General features: G+C 62.5%; 2 long non-coding RNA genes across 2 annotated transcripts; both read right to left on the bottom strand.

Annotated features, from left to right (window-relative positions):
* LOC129200565 (uncharacterized) lies at positions 1 to 1,586 on the bottom strand. The gene is made up of 3 exons (XR_008574985.1): positions 1,143 to 1,586; positions 675 to 1,006; positions 1 to 233 (listed from the first exon to the last, which is right to left on the bottom strand). It is a non-coding gene; the product is annotated as an uncharacterized LOC129200565 (long non-coding RNA).
* Positions 1,587 to 2,336: 750 nt separating this feature from the next.
* On the bottom strand, positions 2,337 to 2,992 carry LOC129200566 (uncharacterized). Its single transcript, XR_008574986.1, has 3 exons — positions 2,952 to 2,992; positions 2,783 to 2,853; positions 2,337 to 2,650 (listed from the first exon to the last, which is right to left on the bottom strand). It is a non-coding gene; the product is annotated as an uncharacterized LOC129200566 (long non-coding RNA).
* Positions 2,993 to 7,287: the final 4,295 nt, after the last annotated feature.

The raw sequence follows: 7,287 nt of genomic DNA, 5'->3' as shown, positions 1-7,287 counted from the left end.
CGGGTAGGGCTGGAGCTATGAGAAACGGGAACGTCCGGTGTCTCGGCTGGGCCCAAAATGACGCAGGGCCGGAGCTGGACAAAAGCCCCCGGGGCTGTCAGGAGCAGGAGCGTCTCTCGGCCGGAGCGGGCAGGGGTGGGACGAGGTGGGACGTCCATCGGCCGGAGCGTGGAGGAGCCGGAGCTGCAACAAGCCGGCGGGTCCCTGAGCCCGTGCGAAAGGCGAGCTGGAAACTGCGACAGAACGAATGCTGCCTGGGGGTCGGAGCTTTTCCCTGGGCCCCCCCAACCCCACGTGACCCCCAGACCCAAGCCGAGGCCACCCCAGAGAAGACCGACCCTTCCGTGACAGCGGGCACAAAGCCACGGCCGGAATCCAGCAGAACCCCCTGCGGGACGCGGGTTTGGAGCGGCGACCATGGACACCCCGCCCCCCGCCCCCTGCCCCCGCACGGGACAGGCACGGAGCGGTGACCCGAGCAGCGGCGGTGACCGAGGAGCCCAGCCCTTAACGGGGGCGATTCCGTCGCTCCGCACAGCCGCATTTACCATATTTACGGCAAAAATGAGGGACTGAACCCCCTGGGTAACGCCGTGCTGAGCAGCCTGGGCTCCCGCCTCGGCCGGGGAGACGGGGAGCGAGACAGCTCGTCCGTCGGCCGGAGCGTCTCTTACCTGGAGCGGGCGGCATCGGGAGCCGAAATCACACGGGGCTGGAGCTGCAGCTGCAGCCATGCGGGGCTGGAGCGTCCATCAGCCGGAGCTGGAACAAGCCGGAGCTTTCCTGAGGCCAGAGAGGGCAGCAGCCCGGGTTCCCCTCAGCCGGAGCTGTCGGAAGCAGCAGCAGCAGCAGCAGCAGCAGCAGCATCATCTCTTCCCCGCAGCGCCCAGCACCGGGAGCGCAGACGCCTCCGGGCCGGAGCCGGGGCCGAAGCGCCGAGCGCGGGGCTGGAGCCGAGCTGGTGCCGAGCCGGAGCGTCCCTGAGCGGAGCTGGGCCAGGCGGGAGCTGCAATGAAGCGCGTGGGAGCCTTGGGCTGCACGGCCAGCCCCGGCGGGCAGAGGGCCGGGGCCGGGCAGGGAGACAGGGCTCCCCCGGCGCCAGACCGCCCCCCCCCAGCCCCGGAACCCCCGGCGTCCCTCACCTGGGCTCGGTGCTGCCGCTCCCGGTCCCTCGGCGCGCTTCGCCGCCCCGCCGGGCCCCGGCTCCGTGCCCGGGAGGGAGACAAGGGCATGGCTGCCGGGACCCGGAGCCCAGCTTGTGCCCCGCGCAGCCGCGGGGGCCGCTGCCGGGAGACTCGAGGGGTCGCGGCCCCGCTGCAGTAGCCCCGGCAGCCGCTGTCGGTGTGCCGGGGAGAGCGGGCAGGGGCTCCGCAGCGAGGCCGGCCCCGGTTCCCGTTCAAGCCCCTAAAGCCGGGAAGGGCCTCAGCTGCCGCCGGGACTGCCCGGGCCGGGCGCCCTCCGGGAGCGGGGCTGAGAGGGAGAACGGGGCGGGACCCGGAAACCGCGACTCCTTGCGGGTCGGCTCTCCCGGAGCGGGTTCAGCGGGGCCGGAGTGAAAGGGCGGGCCGCGATTGGGCGGCGCGGAGATGGACGGGATGGGGCGTGGCCGGAGGGAAAGGGCAGGCCGCGATTGGGCGGAGCGGCGACGGGATGGGGCGTGGCCGGAGGGAAAGAGCGGGCCGGGATTGGGCGGCGCGGAGATGGGCGGGGCACGGGTGGGCTGGTCGGGGGTGGGGGCGGGGCCCGAGAGGGTAGAGCGCTTGCGCGGGCCGGCGGCGCTGTCAGTGTGTGGCGGCGGCCGTGGGGAGCGGACGTGGAGCTGGTGCTGCTGCCGCCCCGCGGGCTGAGGAGCGCCGGTGAGCCGGGCCGGGGGGGCGCTGGGAGCGGGGCGGCGGGCAGTAGTGTCCGGCCGTGGGCCCCCTGCGTCTGACCGGGCCCGAGCCACTGTGCGGGCGGGTTCGCGGTGTGTTCCGGGGGCGGGAGCCTTGCGGTCGACGGCGCCGGGCGGGAGGTGGTCGGGGAGACGCGGCCCGGGCGGGCGATGCGATGCGCTGGGACGGGGGTGCCGCTTGGGTCCGTGCCCGGCGTGACAGCCAGGTCGCGTTCTGTTGGCTCTTCCCCGCTTGTGTCGGGCAGCGGCGGCCGGAGCGGCGCCGAGCGAGGAGGGGCGCCGGCCGCTACACGGGGCGGGTGCCGAGCCCCAGCGGGGGTCGGGTGGGGGGTCGGGGCGCGGCCGGGCTGCATGGGGGTTCCCGGGCCCGGCTCCCCGCGGATGTTGCCGCGAGTGGGGGGGTGGGGGGAGGGGGGCGTGCTTGGCTTTTAAACAATACTGTAACTAGTACTGCTAATAAAGCTATTGTGTTGGTTTATTACAAGAAGTGTAATGCATAACGATAATTGAAAAATCAAGTGGAATAAAGTGCAATAAAGCTTTCCCTGTCTGGGTGGGTGCCTGCAGTTCCCAAGCACTCCCTGGGCTGTGGCCCCCCTTTCCCTTCACACATGGGCCACAGCAGCAGCCTCAAGGGTGTTTCCAGCCCCCCAAAGGAGGATGAAGTTCTGTGGTTGGGGCTGAACAGCCCAGCTCAGTCCTGGGGTTCAGCTGCTCCAAAAGTCCCCAGAGTGCTGTGTTTCTGGGCCTGAAAACAAGCTGTGAGGGGGGGGTTGGGGCTCAGAACCAGCCCAAGTGGGGGCTTCTGGGACAGGGAAGAGGTGGCCCAGTGGCTGCTCCCAGCCCCCAAACACTGGGGGGGGGGGTGTGGCAGGGCTGTGGGACCCTCACCAGAGGTGGGGGTCTGGTTTTATTTGCCCCTGAAACATGGGATGCCAGCATGCACCAGGCCAAACTCCCCTCTGAAATGGGGACACACACAACAGGAACACTTTATTCAGGGGACAGACACAGTGGGACAGTTTTGATAGTTGAGTGATGACAGTGATTGACTTACTACCTTATCAACAGCCCCCAGAGCTGCTGTGAGAACACGGAGGCAACAGGAAGATGTAGAACTGAGGCTGAGCTAAACACTGCAGGGCTGAAGCTGAAACAACGCAGAGCTGGAGCCGTAAGAAAGTCTGTGAGGCTGGGGGGTGAAATAAAGAGTGGGGGGGGGGTGGGAGGGGAAACAGCACAGGCCTGGAGTGGAAATCCTGGGGTTCAATAGCTACTGTAGGGTGGGAGATGAAATCAGGATGGCAGGGTTGGAGCTGAAATCACTGCTGTGGGGCTGCGGCTGAGATGTGACAGAGCTGGAGCTGAAGAACGACTGCAGCTGGAGCTGAAACACCAAACCTGGAGCTGAAATCACTCAGAGCTGGAATAAAAACTGTAGTGCCGGGGCTGAAATGTCTGATGTGGGGCTCGGGCTGAAGAACGACTGCAGCTGGAGCTGAAATACCAAACCTGAAGCTGAAATAAAAACTGTACAGCTGGGGCTGAAATCTAACAGAGCTGGACTAAAAACTGTAGGGCCGGAGCTGAAATCTAACAGCTGAAATACTGAACCTGGGGCTGGAGCTGAAAGAAATCCTTCAGGGCCAGAGCTGAAATAAATACTGTACGGCCAGAGCTGAAATCACTCAGAGCTGAAATAAAAACTGTAGGGCCAGGGCTGAAATCACTGCTGTGGGGCTGGAGCTGAAATACCAAACCTGGAGCTGGAGTTGAAATCAAAACTGTAGGGCTGGGGCTGAAATCACTCAGAGCTGAAATAAAAACCACAGGGCCTGAGCTGAAATCACCCAGAGCTGGACTAAAGATGGCAGGGCTGGAGCTGAAATCACTGCTGTGGGGCTGGAGCTGAGCCAGGACAGAGCTGGGGCTGAAGAACGACTGCGGCTGGAGCTGAAACACCGAACCTGGAGCTGAAATAAATACTGTAGGGCCAGAACTGAAATAAAAGCTGTGGGGCTGAAATCTCTGGAGCTGGAATCAAGATGGTAGGGATGGGGCTGCAATCACTGCTGTGGGGCTGGGAGTGGAGCTCAAATCTAACAGCTGAAATACTGAACCTGGAGCTGAAAGAAATCCTTCAGGGCCAGAGCTGCCATAAGAACTGTAGGGCTGGGGCTGAAACATGACAAAGCTGGAGCTGAATAACAACTGTGCCCGGAGCTGAAAGAAATCCTTGAGGGCAGGGGCTGAAATACAGAGTGTAGGGCCTGAGCTGAAATCACCCAGAGCTGGACTAAAGATGGTAGGGCTGGGGCTGAAATCACTGCTGTGGGGCTGGGAATGGAGCTGAAATCTAACAGCTGAAATACTGAACCTGGAGCTGAAATAAATACTGTAGGGCCTGAGCTGAAATCACCCAGAGCTGGACTAAAGATGGCAGGGCTGGAGCTGAAATCACTGCTGTGGGGCTGGAGCTGAGATGTGACAGAGCTGGGGCTGAAGAACGACTGCGGCTGGAGCTGAAACACCGAACCTGGAGCTGAAATAAAAACTGTAGGGCCAGAGCTGAAATCACTCAGAGCTGGAATAAAAACTGTAGGGCTGGAGCTGAAATCACTGCAGTCGGGCTGGGAGTGGAGCTGAAATACAGACCAGAAGGGCTGAGGCTGAAATCACACAGAGCTGGGCTAAGGACCATAGGCCTGGGGCCGAAATCACTGCTGTGGGGCTGGAGCAAACCCAAAGACCACAGAACTGGAGTTCAAATAAAAACTGTAGGGCTGGAGCTGAAATTTCCCTGGGCTGGAGCTACACCGATGCAGGGCCGGCCTTGGGCTGCACGGCCAGCCCCGGCGGGCAGAGGGCCGGGGCCGGGCAGGGCCGTCCCCAGCGAGGCCCCCGGGGCTGGGGCTCCCCGGCAGGGCCCGGCCCGCGCCCAGCAGCCGCCCCCGGCGCCAGACCGCCCCCTCCCAGCCCCGGAACCCCCCGGCGTCCCTCACCTGGGCTCGGTGCTGCCGCTCCCTGTCCCGGTCCCTCGCCGCGCTTCGCCGCCCCGCCGGGCCCCGGCTCCGTGCCCGGGAGGGAGACAAGGGCATGGCTGCCGGGACCCGGAGGCGCCCCTCACCCGGGCCCTTCCCGGAGCCCCCGGCCGCCGCTTCCTGCCCCGGGGAACCCAGCGCCTCTCCCGCTTCCCTCCCCTTCCGTTCCGTTCCCTTGCCCGGCCCCTCCCGCCCCTCCCCGCAGTTCCCACCCCCCCCGGGGTTTGCCGGGACCGGGGCGGGGAAAGGGGCGGGGTCTGCCTGGGCCCGGGGGGGACACGGGGGAAGGGGGGGGACACACAAGAGCTGGCGGGGTGGCCGTGGCACAAAGGGTGTCGGCAGGAGGGTGGCTGTGCCCCACAGCCCCCCCCAGGCAGGGCAGGCAGCAGACATCACTTGGGGGGTCTTTTGGCGGGGGGGGGGGGTGTTGCATCCTTTCCCCCCCTCAGGCGTTGTGCCCTTTGCTCTCCAGCGTCCAGGATGAAAGGGCAACGGGGAAAAAAAGCCCATGGGTTTCCCTGGGGTCACCCCCCATCCCCTGGGGTCACCCCCTGTGGTGGGTTGACCCTGGCTGGGGGCCAGGTGCCCACCAGCGCCGCTCTCTCACTCCCCTCATTCACTAAACAGGGGAGAAAAGGCATAATGAAATGCTTGTAGGTCGAGATAAGGACAGGGAGAGATCACTCTCTAATTGTTGTCACGAGCAAAACAGACCAAACTTAGAGAGGGAATTCATCTAATTTATTACTAGGCAAAACAGAGTAGAGGAATGAGAAAATAAAATCAACTCTTAAAACACTTCCCCCCACCCCTCCCATCTTCCCGGGCTCAACTTCACTCCCGGCTTCAACCTTCCCCCCCTCAGCGGCACAGGGGGACGGGGAATGGGGGTTACGGTCAGTTCATCTCACGGTGTTTCTGCCGCTTCTTCATCCTCAGGGGGAGGACTCCTCTCATCGTTCCCCTGCTCCAGCATGGAGTCCCTCTCACGGGGTGCAGACCTTCAGGAGCAAACTGCTCCAGCATGGGGTCCCCCATGGGGCCACAAGTCCTGCCAGCAAACCTGCCCTGGCGTGGGCTCCCCTCTTCATGGGTCCACCGGTCCGGCCAGGAACTTGCTCCAGCGTGGGCTTCCCACAGGGTCACAGCCTCCTTCAGGTGCCTCCACCTGCTCCGGCGTGGGGTCCTCCACGGGCTGCAGGTGGAATCTCTACACCCCCTCATCCTTCCTCCATGGGCTGCAGGGGGACAGCCTGCTTCACCATGGCCTTCACCACGGGCTGCAGGGGGATCTCTGCTCCGGCGCCTGGAGCTCCTCCTCCCCCTCCATCTGCACTGACCTTGGTGTCTGCAGAGTTTCTTACATCTTCTCACTCCTCTCTCCGGCTGCAAAAGCTCTCTCTAAGTGTTTTTCTACTTCTTAAATATGTTATCACAGAGGCGCTGATTGGCTTGGCCTTGGCCAGCGGCGGGCCCGTCTTGGAGCCGGCTGGCATTGGCTCTGTCAGACACAGGGGGAGCTTCTAGCAGCTTCTCACAGAAGCCACCCCTGTAGCCCCCCCGCTACCAAAACCCTGCCACGCAAACCCAACACACCCCCCCATCCCAGTGGTGCCCCCCCCCCACAGGACACCCCGTCACGGTGGCATTAAACACCGAACCCTCCAAAGCAACGTGTTTTAATGATTTCTGGTTTTAAAGCTTGTGAAAATAACAATAATAACAATAACAATAATAATAATAATAACATTTATAAAAATAATAATAAAACAAGACTTCCAGTCATCTCAAGGGCTCCCTTCCTATTTTTACAGGCCAAACAGAGGGAGCAAGCCCCCCCCGTAGGGCAATGGGATTTCCAGCACCTTTGGCCCCCAAAATAACCGGAGCATCCCAGAGCATCGAGAAGAGGAGTCGAGCATCCCTACCAGGGCAGCACCTCCAAATCCGGGGTGTCTTCTTCACCCCGGGCTGTCTTCTTTCATCTCCAGGCCCACCCCCCCCACCCCCCCAAAAAAAAATAATGCCGAAGGGGTTAAACACTACTATTGCTAATATGTGATTTACAGCATTTATACAGCATTTACGGGCCCCGGCCTTTATTCCGGCTAAAACTTAGCATCGGTTTCCCTTAGGAAATAACAAAAAAAAAAAAACCCAAAACCCCAAAAAACCAAAGGTTAAAGAAAAGTTAAGTATAAAACAATATTTCAAGGAGTCGAGCGGGGGGCTTCACGTCGTTCCCTGCTCCCAGGACAAAGGGGCCAGCCCCAAAACGGGTGCCTGCCCTCAAACCTCCCTCAGCGGCCCTCGCACACCACCACTCACATTGGGGCTGCGGGCTCGCCTAGCCGA

The sequence above is a fragment of the Grus americana genome, unplaced genomic scaffold (genome assembly GCF_028858705.1).
Source record: "Grus americana isolate bGruAme1 unplaced genomic scaffold, bGruAme1.mat scaffold_312, whole genome shotgun sequence".
NCBI lineage: Eukaryota > Metazoa > Chordata > Aves > Gruiformes > Gruidae > Grus > Grus americana.
The sequence above is the reverse complement of the archived record's forward strand: the minus strand, read 5'-3'. Positions and strand labels throughout refer to the sequence as shown.